The sequence below is a fragment of the Temnothorax longispinosus genome, chromosome 4 (assembly GCF_030848805.1).
Source record: "Temnothorax longispinosus isolate EJ_2023e chromosome 4, Tlon_JGU_v1, whole genome shotgun sequence".
NCBI classification, from domain to species: domain Eukaryota; kingdom Metazoa; phylum Arthropoda; class Insecta; order Hymenoptera; family Formicidae; genus Temnothorax; species Temnothorax longispinosus.
Window position 1 is genome coordinate 2,691,639 of NC_092361.1, and position 14,108 is coordinate 2,705,746.

The 14,108-nt window shown below is 43.4% G+C and overlaps 1 protein-coding gene across 2 annotated transcripts in view; it reads left to right on the forward strand.

Moving 5' to 3' along the window:
• The window catches only part of LOC139811237 (uncharacterized), a 226,446-nt gene that overhangs the window by 49,328 nt on the left and 163,010 nt on the right, over window positions 1–14,108 (forward strand). The window lies entirely within an intron of this gene.

The following is a 14,108-nucleotide window of genomic DNA, read 5'->3' on the forward strand; positions in this document are numbered from 1 at the left end:
CGTAACATAATTATGTGGAATTATTACGAGTCGGTAACATGGTTAACACAGCCGGAGGATGGCGATATCTTGGCGTACCTCTGCTCTCTACGGAGCAGATTTTATCGTTTCCGAATGACAAGCCGACAGTTTGGCGACGGAATATTACGACCGAGGAACTCATAAAATGATATAAAACGGATTCCGCAAATCGTTCTCGTAGTGGACAGTAGACGCGCGCATATGATCGAATAACGAGGTTCGCCATAATAGTAACGAGAATTGAGGAAGATTGATCGGTGTTTTTTTTTTATATTTTTGTCATATGCTTTATAATTTCTTTTCTTCATGCTGCTGGCATAGAATATAGCGAATCGCAGGCATTGTTGAGCATGCTGCCTTTTACTTCAAGCTATCTCGATCGCGCGCTGCGACGGGTTTCCTTCATTCATTTTATTTAATGCAAGATGTAGCGTGTGATTTACGTAGCGTGCGATGATTCACGTTAGAGTAACAGAAAATGTATATCACGCGACGATTCAATATCCCGTGGGCGGATAGAAACGCTCATTGTTTAGTTAATAAAACGTCGGGAAGCCTGGCGTCTTGTTGCGCGATTCAGGCGTATCAATGGGAATAAATTGAGTAGAAGGGAAAAAAGCAGTGAAATTCGAGAGTTAAGTTACGGTCGCATTGTGGCTCGCTTAACCCCCGAGGAGGGACGCGTTTTGCATTGTCTGTCTCCCCTCGTTGGCGCACCGACCCCTCCGTGTCGCGTGTGTTACACATAAAAGGTTTCCCCCTTTTTTTTGGCCTTCGCGGTCATTTCGTCAGGCTGACAGGTCGCTGGCTGATCTAGGCGCAGTGTCGCGCCAGGTTGATCGACGTTTGATAACTCCGGAATACCCTGGCGAAACCTAGAAAAGCCATTTTATCGAATTGGATAGCTATGCTCGCGTGTTTCCCAGGGGCCTCTAGTCTGTCGCAAGAAAACGTGCTGAAGGCGATATATCGTCGACTCGTTGGAAAAAGTTACTAAGTCAATGTGTAGGACGTATTGACTTAGTGACTCCCTTCGCGACACGTTGCTCGGTATAAATGTGTTTTTTTTTTCGTACCCTCTTTACTTATAGTAGTTGAGATTAATGATCAATTTGAATAAGAGAAAAAAATTCTACCAGCCTTTCCCGATATATTATTGACTACGACGTGCACTTACGCATTTACTTACAATCTATCCAAATTCCACTCGAACGGGAAAATTTATCCTACTGAAATTAAATGGGTTCAGGCCGCAATGGATGAACAACTTCGTCGATACGGTTCGTTTGTTCCGAATCGGAGTATTCTTGATAAGTACGAGACCGGAAGAGCGGAAAGTGAAGCAAGATATCTAACGGTATCCGATAATAGAGATGTGACTATACCTACCAAGCCACTAACCCCCGTTCTAATTAAGCCCGGCTAACCTGCGAGTTAGGATTATTACTCGGTGGATACAGGAAGAGGAAGAGAGAAAGAGAGAGACAGAGAGGAGGAAGAGGAGGGGGAACTAACGTACACGTATCCCCGTGTACATGCTGCTGGCGCACAGTGTGTTAGGGGATGCCACGGTGCGCGCTCGTAAGTTAGCGAGAAAGAACCCGGGGTGTCGTCTGGCGTGGTGCCAACTATCTGCTTCCGTTATCATTCCTGCGGGAGCCGCCGACAGGAATTCAACACATTTGGGCGTTGCGGGAAGCCGGCTCTCTTCAAAAATTCCTGTAGGCACCGCTGTCCGACCGATTTAATATAACGTGATCGATACTCGGTTACCACGCGTGCATAACGATAAGCGATATCAAACACACTAAAATACTAACGAAACTATGCGTCCCTAGAGATTACGCTGAATTATTCGTCTCTTACCGTCTCCCTAGCATAAATGTTCATATCTCTTGGAGAAGGATTTCTTGGGTGCTACGTTATCCTGTCATTAGGCGCGGCAATATTTTACACGGAACGCGGCAATTTTTTCTGAGAGGATGGCTTATATAAGGAGAAGGTTAATGATATACTTTAAATTTAGGAATGCTGAATAAAATTTGCATGAGACATTCCGGAATGTCACACGTTGTGAATAATTCTACGATTTACTTGCGGCGGGAGAAGTGGCTGATTCGATTGATCGACGTTGCCGCATAATGAGAGAGGTCACGAGCCATCAGCTGGCATTACGAAATGAATGACGTTAATCATTATCTCGAGCGAATACGAATCCCGCCCGCATATTTCGCAACGGAAAGCGTTTGATCGAATTTGAATTTATTATCACGTGCCCCAGATAGCAGACGAGATTTCAACCACAATTTTATTTGACCTATATTCTTCAAGATCTGGCTTTCCACTTCTCAGGAATCTGAAAGATAAATCACTTCTGCATCAAGTCAAGTCATAATAGCGGAATCAAATTCATGATCGTTTTACGGCGGCGATGGATCTTAACTGAAAATTTACATAGAGACACATATTATAACATATTTTATATACATAATAGATTTATTATTTTTGATAAAATACTTATCAACATTATTACATAATGTGATTCCTCAATTAGTTCACTGTTACTTTGTCATGAGAAAATAATGAGTTCTAAAATATGAATTTAAAATCTACATTTTTATCTTTTCATTGAAGTAAGACAGATTCGTTATTTTTTCTATAAGTTAACGTAGTTTGTACAATAGCTCGGATCGCGATTGGATGGAAAACAGTAGGACATCGCCACGTTTTGGACACGGTATCACGCGGCAGATTCACGAATCAGCCGCGGTACAGTGTGACGATACGTGAAAGCAATCCGAAAGTGAGAGATTTATGGCTAAGAAACGGCTACGTAAGAGAGCGAATCTCGAGCAACGGAGAGAGGATCGAGAGATCTATGACCTGCCGGTTCTCTCACTTTGTCTCGCGTATGGCGCAGCGGATATAAACGCCACGCTATGCTCTCGTGGACGCGGACAATAGGACACCCGCTAGTTCCCGGCGGGATCACCCATTCGCGCGAGAAGAAATCCTAGGAAATCGGGAGCGCGCTCCTATATCTACGAGCACCGTGGACGATTTTTCCACCGATCACATTGGACGTGACGACTCGGGACGTCCGAGTGTCCTGTGAAAATATGACATCACGGAGTCGCAAACGCTGATTGCCGTTACCAACGCTGCGCTGAAGAATAAATGTGTCTAGGCATTTGCGTTTTAATAGTTGATAACAGGGGAGATGGACTTATTGCATAATAATTTATTAAGATAATCGTAATTTACGATTATCTTAATAAAATGAGAAGTCTAAAATCTTTAATCGCGATAAATTCTAGAAACTTAAATTTCACTGTTGCCCAGACATACATTCGTATTATACACAACGTTACAATAAAATATGTAAAATCTCTCTCTGCGTGCCGGGTAGATATTTAACTTGAGTATACGTCAGTTAGAATCGCCTAGACCGGAGTTTCTTCTCTCTCGCGAAATGTTTTTCTCAGGATGTCCTCCGACGTGTGCGCGCTCCGTCGCCGTGAAATATTAATCTTCGCGCTGAGGACCGGCGGAGGAGTACTAACAGGAATGCATGTAATATTTAATTACGTCACGAATGTCGCCGTTGCCGTAGGAAATGCAGATAAATTTACTGAGATTTCGTTAAAATTTTACTCGTCGGATTATCCGATGTTTTGCCATGGTGGTTCTTATTTGTGCCACCTATAAGCGTCAACTTATAATTGCCATAATATTTTTAATGATTACTTTCTGTCTGGGAGATCGAGGTCTCTCGAGGTCTGGATAAGCAATCAGTCTTGTCTACACACAAGATTCGTTCAGCTGTCGCCGAAACGACATTTGAATTTCGCGATGACGCTAATTCTCGATCACTTCGCCAAGGTATGCTAATTTGACCGGTGCTAACGTACACTTAGCTACCGCTCGAATTGAACCGGAAGTGGATCACGCTTTTGGCAAACACTCGGTGGTCACGTGCACCCTCTCGTACCCAACCTTCTCTCATGGTAATCGCAGATAGGCGCACGAGTTAAGTACCGTACCCATGGCCCGCTGTGCTTGAAACCGAGAACCTCCATTAGTCGCGATAGAGAGCCCATGTTAAGAGTGTTAATGTGACTCCCGAGGCTCGTCGGGCTTCGCTGGTCCTAGTCAGGGTCGATTTCGGGCGTGAACTGTTCTTCCGATTAGCGAGCAGAAGTTTCTGCTACGCTGTAGCGTACCATTTCTGACTTACCGTACGACATGTATAAAAGTTATATTAACGAAGTCACTATAACCTAGTCACACACCTAGTCATTGAACTCGAAACAACGTGCCAAGATCTGGACATTTTTATCCTATTCTATAAAAATTATCACGAGTGGTTTTCCATAATAATGCTCAATATTAACAACACATTTGTTAACATTTATTTCAGTAATATTAAATTTAATATAAAGCAATTATTTAAAAAATATCAATATAAATTACATCAATATATTAAAAAAATAATGAAGTGAGGACCGCGTGCAGGACGATATTGAAAGAATACTGTGGAAGCTGTGGAAGATTAAATATTCCAATGAATATTGATGATATTTGAAAAGAGGATTCTCTTGACCCACGTCGTAATACTGGATAACATTGAGATAACGTAATATCAATGCGAACGGGTTTGCAGAAGCTCGCTTCGGTAATACTGTTTCAATCCTATATTTTAACGATAGCGGATCATCCATTGGCAAATGCCGTATTCACAAGGGTCGCGAGGTGGACCGCCGCCGCACCGCGGCCTCGTCGACTTGGCGTGTACGGCGTGTTGGCTATGTTTAAAGAAGTTATACGACGAGTCGGATCGAGTTATCGGGGCATCGAGACTAATCGATATTCCGCGAAGGCACGAGTGAAGTGCATGCACGTTGGGACGTCGATTATTTGGATTACTCGGGCGTGTTCGACGAGTGGTTTCATCTTGAACTTCGTTCCTCCGGAAAAGTTCGTGCTGTTAGTAGCCCCGGCGTGGCGCGCGCGAGCGAGCGAGCGCGTAGAGCGGGCACGGTCCAAGAGTATCAAAGGCGAAAGTTGGACTATACTTACGGAATATCGCTTTTAACGCTGGCAGCCTTCGTAAATGTCGGGGCGGAGTTGCCAACTTGTACGACGGAATTCAGTTCATACCGGTAAATTATTCCGCCTTTTCACTAGACTTCCTCTCCTTTCGCGAACTTGCGCGCATTGTACCAGCGGTGCCGTAACCGCCCTTCCCCTCCCTCCCTCCCTCTCTCCTACTCCTCAGTTATGCGTACGATTTTATACACGTAAAATGTTACGTAAACCGCGGCTTGTTCTCGCAGAGGATTTATAATTACTCCGCTGCTGCATATTTCGCCACGATATATTTGGCTCTTAGTCTCGTGCTCTTGTATTTTTTATTAATTTTACAAACTTGTACATCAACACATTCGAGACGCGTACCTATTATATCTCACAAAGCTTTGCACTGGGAAGGATTGTATTCTGGAGCATCTTACTACGTTGTTTTTTCAGAAGGGTAAAAAAATATATTAAGGGTGGACAAGTTTCCGCAGAATCAGCCATCGGATCGACAAGGAGAACACCGGCCGTCGGAATTACCAGTGTCCATCGCCGTCTCGTTTCCCTCACACGCTCCGCTGCTCTGGTCGCCTTACAACTCGGCTCTCCTTCTATCTTCTATTTCTGGCTTTCAGTCAGCACGGATGTCCGTGGTCTGCCGTAGGATGTTCCGCTCCGTTTTCTTCTAGTCTGTCTTTTATCTTTTCCGTGACGTCTCGCTACGTCTTTATCTGCTCCCGCCTTTCTTGCCCTTAACACGTTCGACATAACTGCGCGTTTATTCTTTCCACAGCAAGATTTTGCCGCGATACGTAAACCGTTGTCGATTCAAAGGTGAATTCCCTTGGAGAAGAATAGAAGAATCGCAAAAGCTGTCACCGTTTTGATTTTGGTTCTTTGCTATACACTTATTACGCTCCTATTCTCTACCCTCGCTCGCGTTTTCTTTTTCTTGGCTCGCTCAGTGTAAAATCCCGTCTCGTTGCCTATCGAAAATATTCTTTTCCTCTTTCCCACCCCCTTCTGCCACTACCTTCGATAGTGTTCATCGAATTTCCTTCCTCTCCGCTCGCGCGGGCTCTCTCTCTCCCAGGCATTCAATATGTTTTGTGTGCGCGTATGCAAGGAAATTTAAATATTTACTCTTTGTCATAAAGTTTGGTAGAACGAGTAGAATGGGAATTCTGCATAGAGATTGCGCGATGCAAAGGGATGGATCGAGTTTGTCGGTCCGTGGAAACGGCGATCTTCATATTGATCGCTACTTCATTCTTCTTCTCCCACACTTCGTCCCGGTATATCGCTTTAGCCTCGATTCGCTGTCTCTTTTCTGTTTTTCTCCGTTTCCGGTCGGTCACGAATCCCGCGGGAGTTCTGGTACCTGTGTCGTACCACGAGCATTCTCGTTCTACCCTTTTCGCCTTTTAACCCTTACCCTTATTTTTTCTTATTATTGTCGTTTGACACGTCTTTCTTGACTCTTATCAATATCAGTTTGAAATTATAACAATAAATCTTTAAAGATGTAAGTTGAAAAAGTATATTTTATTTATTAATTCAAAAAACTTCTAAAAGTTTCTTTCTAATAACAATTTTATTCCTCTGTTCTTGCTTTTTTTCGTTTTTTCTTCCGTTCTTCATTTCTCGTTTCCCTTGCTTCTTTACTTGCTGCGTCGAAGGATAGTTTCGTCTCTCATTTTATCTAGTTTTAAGCTTCACCTTTAGCCTGCTGCTATTTTTGTTTCGTACTCTTGCGACCCTTTCTGTCTCTTGGTACCCAAACGATGTCCTTACAGCCACTCACCATGAGAAACGATCCACTAACGTAATTTTTCACGGCAAGCGTCGTGACGATTGTCGCAAAAAGAGAGGAAATGTCGATCGGAATTGTCGACGGCGACCTGAGGAAATGAGAAGAATTTCGTGTTTTTCGTAGAAAACTGCTGCTCTCGTCTCGATTCCTATTCTCTATTCCCTTCCACGCTCAGCTACTCCCGAGTCGTATCGCTTTAGTCTCGTGTCTTCTTTTCTCTTATTTCTTGCTTCCGGTCAGCGTTGGATCCCGCGGGAGTTCAGGTACTCGTGATGCGTTGAGGGATATATCCGCGCTTTACTCCTTCCACCTCTTTTAATCTTCGTCTTTAGATCTCGTTATTGCTCTAGTACTCTTTTAATTTTATCTTCTTTTTTTTTGATGCGCAAATAATGTTCTTTTAGCTAGTTTCCCGATTATCGATGTTCTAATTATGGAGAACATAACCACACAGCAATTACCGCAATATTGGAATATAACTGATGTTGTGTTTCTGTAATAATAATAATAATAATAGACAGTATAGAAAATATTTTAACCCAGGATCTTTCCGCGGAAGGATAAAAATGATTCACCAATATAATTTTTCATGACAAGTGCTGTGTCGATTGCCGCAACAGAAAAGAAATGTCGATCGGAATTGCCGACAGGGAGGAGAGGAATTTTGCATTTTTCTCTGCAACGTCTGCTCTCTCGTCCCGATTCCTACTCGGCCCTTCCTTCCTCCATGCTCGGCTACTCTCTTGTCGTATCGCTTTAGTCTCGCTTCGCCTTTTCTCTTCTATTTCTGGCTTTCGGTCAGCGTCAGATCCCGCGGGAGCCCAGGTACTCGTGGTCCGTCCGAAGGATGCTTCTCGCTTCACCCTCCTCCGGTCCTCCCCCAGTCGCTGCCTCCGCCTTCCATCTCAATGTCTCCTCCGTCTTTGCCCTCTTAGCCCCCCCTCCCCTTCTTTACCTTCATACTTCACGGGATAACGTCGGGCGACGATGGCATTCCCGAGTCCAAGACCCGTTCGTTCGAGTTCGTCGAAATCCTTAAGGACGTCGTTGACCTCCTTTCCTCGATCGTTCTGCAGCTTCCACGTTTTCAGGCTGTGAAACCCTTCTTCCCCTCCCACCCATTGACCCTCCCACCTCCTGCCATCGGTCTACCCTGAGGCTGCTTCTCTTAACCGATCTGTGCAGATTCAATCTGAGGTACAGAAGATCCCGTCGTCGCCGTTATCATTGTTCTCTTCGTCGTCGTCGTCGTTGTCGTCGTCATCATCCTTTGCCGGGGTTTGAGTAACTTAGGGTTTGATTCTCAATGGGAACCGCCACACCGATGTTCTGTCAGACTTCATCAACATATCCGACGTTGTCTTGCGATTCAGCAAGGTGTCGCAAAGTCGGAAGTAATCGGAGAGAAGGACCATCCAGGTGAAATTGCTGTTTCAAATCAACCGAATTTCCTGCTCTTCCTGTCGGTGAAGAATATTGAAGGAAACCAAATTCTTCGGTATCGAAGTTCGCATAATTTGACTTTACATTTAGAACGAAGGCTAAGTCGATTTACATTTAGAATTAACAAAAATTTAGTACGGATTATTTGCCGATGAAATGTTATAAAAATTGAAATATTATTTTACTTTCATAATAACGTAAATTGATAACATAAAAAACAGAGATTTAAAACGATTTTTATGACCCGTTATAATAATGTTTTTATTATAATGATTTAATTTTGTTAAATATTATCGTTGATATTAGAAATTAACTAAAAGTTTCTGATTTTACTCATAATTTTTTATTAGCGCCACTCTTTCTCTGATGAAACTTAATAATTAGCAGACAAGTCGAAAATACGACAAGTACATTATAGAGACAATTCAATTATTAAGCAGGAGAAGACCATCATATTGTCTTCAGTTATACGTAATTTATATATATATATATATATATATATATATATATATATAACTACCTCTTCTCTAATAAGATTTAACAAGCTGCAAAAACTAGGTTATTCTACATAAACGCTCCAATTATGTCATTCAAATCTGTACTTCTGCACTACCTTCAATATATTTTATGACGCGTATAATTACCTATTAATCGCTAAAATGCATTTAATGGATGTAGCTCGCGGAACGTGGAGCTAATTAAATCGCACGAGATCCTCCATCCGAGAACGCTAAATCAATCATGAAGTCGCTGTAGCTGCAGCCATGTCTCTCTCTGTTTATGTCTGTCCAATATTTAAAAAAGATTGACGATATTTAAACAAAAAAAAAATTGTGGAATACGTCGGTGTTTTCGAGGAGAGAGAGGATTGTTATATTTCTCTTATCAGGTTCCACAATCGCGGCGCTCATTTATCTTACGCGGACCACTCCGTCATCAACGACGTTATCGCCAATGGGTAATTTTAACTATACGAATCGATTTCCATACCGCGAGAGCATCGTAAACAGGACGTCGATTGGATTTCGATAAATCCGCGTAATGAGTAAGTTCAATAAGTCAAATCACGCCGATGTGTCTCCGCTGAAATCGTTCGTTACACAATGCGGCTAGCTGCACCTGTGCCATATACAAATATTACTTTTGTTGTTTCGCGCGGCTGTTTGCTCCGCCCGCGCGCGCATTTACGTGAAATAATACACGGCAATAGCTCTTGCACGTTGGAATATATTTTAGCACTCTTCGATTAGCAGTTAACTCGCTGTGTATGCAGTTTTACGACCGATGAGAGAGGATACAAATGCAAAGGCTGCTCGTATAAAACGGATATTAGCGTTGCCGTGGGGCAGCGTTACTTGGAACGTTAATTCTTTCCCATTTTTCACGTTATTTACATCGGTCTTCATAAAAGTGCCGGGAGAGCGAGGTTTTTCTTTGTAATTCGGATACAACGGTACACGTTATAACGCGATATCGTTCAGGGTTGATGGTTTAACCCCTTGAATCCCAACGGTGAGCACAATGGAGCTCCAACGTTTCAGAAATGCTCGCATGACGAGACGCCACCGCTCGCACGCCACGTTTGTCCGCGAACAAATCTTCATTGTCCGGTCTAACGAGTGTAACTTCCGAAAACAATGCCTCGGCGAACGATGGTAGATAGGTAACTTCCTCGGACTCGCAACGCTATTCTACCAGGACGTCCAACCGATAGCTATCCTTTATCGGAAATCTCGGATTAAACCGTTTAAAAAAATCCTTTTCAATCTGGACGAGTTATCGAGAATTTCATTAACGTGATGTACAACATATACGATAGACAATCGATGAAATGTCTTGCCGTTGCTCGGATCATGTCTTACATTTTATTTCAACTATCAACTTTCTTTATTCCACTTATAATTCTGCATTCTGCTGCGAAATAACGCTAAAGTCGTTGATTAGACTCTGCATTCTCTCTTTTTTTAAGTACACTATTAGGGTTTTAGGAGTGTCTTTGCTGACAATTAAGCGAACTATTATGCACCGACCTCGCATCTCGCAAGACGTGCGCGAATTCCTGACTGACTCGAGGAGGGAAATTCTACTTGTCTGGCGGAACTGGTGGCATGGCCGCCGAGGTTGACAAAGCCCTGACCATTTCTTCGTGGCTTCTCGTCTTCGAAACGACGACGTGTCACCGCCACCGTGAAAATGCGGTTCGTTAAATCCCTGGGGAGGGGAAGCCCGCCGCAAGGCCGGGCTGCCGTTGAAGCTGAAGGAAGAAGGGCCGTTTGGAATGGGGCCGCGCTTCCAAGGCGCTGACAAATTGGTGCGACGTTGTTGACGAACGGCGAGAGAACGGGAAGCCGGTGTGTTTCTGGTCTGAATGAAACCGAGACAAAGTCGCGTTCTTTTGCGTTATTTCGCCTTCCTGCCGGTAACGCTATTTCCGGCCATTTAAATAGCCGCGAAGGCTCTCGTTCTTTTTCAACCTTAGCTCCGTAGCTCCGCGATTAATTGCGCCATTCGTATGGGCTGAGGCATTAAAACAAATGTGTGCGGCGGAATATGACAGCGAATACTTAGCAATCTAAACGTCCACCAATTTATTAATCCACGCGCCGCTTGATAAACCATCGCCGGAGTAGTCTTAATTGCGCCATGCCACTGGGCGATAGTAATGTTGCCATATTCATCGCTGTACAATACACAGCGACCCTGGACTCACCGACGACAACGTTACCGTATACGCGATGTACATACGCTCTACGCGTGTGCCCTATTGCATTAGGCATTGCCGCGGACGATGGCGTGCCGTGCCAGCCACATAAATATCTCGCTAATTGTCCACCGTGAAATAAATCCCGCTATGTGGGGAACATTTGCCTAATACTTACACATGCATGCACGCATGCATACTATCGCTATACTCCGACTATAGTGCGATGTAATCCAGATGCGTCGTGTTACGGGGAATACGGTAGTTACACACGCGGCCACGTCGCGTGAGACATATGCATACTCGTTGCAAATCCGACCGGCACACGCGGATGTACGCTCGCGCGTCTTCAGCTTCCGGTCGCGTAATCCTCACGCGTTTATTGAGCGCGTATTGCGTAAATCGAAAGAAGCATACGTGGCCTGTTATGTCCGATCTACAATAGCTGTAGTAAGCTGTAGTAAGCCTCAAGCCGTAAGAAATTGACCAATTACAGGCGAATGTGAGGAAAATAATCGACTGTGATTGGTCAATTTCTTACATCTTGAGGCTTACTACAGCTTACTACAGCTATTGTAGATCGGGCATTATATCTCTATTGTCGAAATCCGAGCGCAAATTTTTTCGGCTCGCGAGTTTCGCTCTTATCGCCGTCGAAATCTTATCTGAAAAGAAATGACGCGGGCTGACGAAAGAGTTAGAGCTTTTCTCATCGTTCGAGAAAACTTTCGCTTCGCTTTTGTGATCCCTGGAAAGGGTGCCGAGAGGAACGCTTGTAAACGAACGCGACTTTAATTCGCACGCGGGATAAAATTTCTACGCGCCAGAAGGCACGTTCAAAACATCGTTTCGTTCCGAATAATCGAGCCTTAGGCGCGCGATGCAGTTCATATAGCCCGTGTGCAGATTCCAAACGCGGAAACGTGATGATCGGGAGAAACGGACGGATCGAGCGGGGAGAGACGCGCAGGACGTCGATTGAGTAACCGCCAGAATGAAATTGTCGACGGCTGTCGGAACGAGCGAATAGCTATAATAATCGATTTTCATGCGGGCAAGCGAGGCAGATGCGATGTCGATGCTGATTCATTCCCCGCGACGCGCCAAAGATTGCTGCACGCAACATTGTGCAGCAGTGTGCAAATTGTGTCGCCGTGGGTGGCAATTAATTAATTGCTTCCTTGAAAACGTGCATGAGGAGCTTTACATGGAAATTTCAAGTTTTCATGCAAAATTCACCACAATGGCTTTTTCCTTTATTTTTAGTAATATTAAATTGTCAAATTTATTTTTTCATAATTACTTGGTGAATTTGGCTCTTACATTTTTACACAATTATAATGTATATAATTGTGTTTAAATTTTAAATAAGTAATAACGTAAAATTAACTACAATTTTTTTTGAAGAATAAATCAAAAATTTATCTGTTTATCTGTTTTAATAAATTTATGGCACATTTAGACAATAATGAAAAACATAAACGGTTGCTTCCATCACAGACAACGTAAAAAATTCTGCAAAAACAGTTCCTTATCGTATTTTAATTATTACTGCATAATCATGTTTTATTTATCGGCGCGAACAAGTAAACAATCGGAGCAATATCGACATTATGTTCGATAAAATGTTCTCCTTCGTTGCTTAAGAACGTGAAAAAGTTTGACGTTATTAACATCTGACATTACACCGGACTGCCCGTCAAAAAAGTAGAACGGCCTGGATGCGCAAAGTAGCTCCGCCGACGCCTGTCGTCTTTTATATTAAACCGACGATATTGAACGAGCGGGAGGCCCTTAAAGAGCCAGTCGCGAGTTTCGCTCTTATCGCCTGCCGAAATCTCGTCTGAAAAGAAATGACGCGGGCTGACGGAAGAGTTAGAGCCGACGCGGCCTTTTCACCGTTCGGAATGACAAAGAAGCCGCCACCATCCGTTACGGGGAAACTTCTTCACGTGACAAGAAAACGTCGCCTAAGCTGCGCACACGTCGTGACAGCTTTCTGACAAATCTCACTTGCAATTCTGAAACGGACCATCAACCTTAAGGACCATTAACCCTAAAATTATTGATAATTTTTGCTTTACAAAGTTATGAAATTTATATACATAATTTTCATCTATTGAAGCAAAACTTCGATTAGTTGAATATTTGATATTTTTGCTAGAGCTGCAAGAATATCAGTACCATTAGATGTATCATGACATTCTTGAGGAGTTCATCATTGAAGGCAGGACGAAGGGTGTATGATCATATCGGTTGCATCAAGAAAGTTTGACCTAAATGCACAAAGGCGAGAACAAGTTACATGTGCGCTGTATCGATATGTCAATATATCGATTCCGGTAGGCTTTTCGAGAGGAATGAAGAGGCCACCGGATGATCTAGGGTTCTCATGCTCTTATATTGCCGGAGCGCGCCGAAGCTCGTGGTAGGCTGACAAAAAGCCATTGTTACTTGTCGACTAAGTTTTCCCTCCACGCTCTTGAACGATATATGCATTCTTTCTTTCTTTTTTTTCGGCCGACATCGTGACATGAATGCCCGCCTTTGTATCGAGCTTTGACTGATCAATCTGACGCGGTTTCATTTCCGCCCGAATAATATCAAGATGAAGCCTATGAGTTATTGTTCACCGAGATCGAACTGTTCGTCTGATTATAGCTATAAAAAGGAAAGTCTCTCACAGATTTTCTAACATTCGTCATTAAATGAAACGAACGAGAGTGGTGATAATTTGGCATCAATAATTTTTACAATTAATCATTCATCGTTTCAATAATGTGGTTTTTCTCTGTTACGAGACGTCAGCAATTAAATTTCATCACCGATGGCTAAGCGGTGCCGTATCTCAAGGATGTATCGCGAGGTTGCGAGGTTGCGAGAAGTAACGCGTAAATCACATCTTACAAATCGGTCCTGTATATGGGTATTATTATAAGTGGAAGTAACGGCTGGATGTCGTCTATTACAATACGTACGCAGGTGTGTCGACGCGCGCGCGCGTGCACACCCTTATTCGCGTAACATCGTGATACGTCGCGTCGCAACGGTACA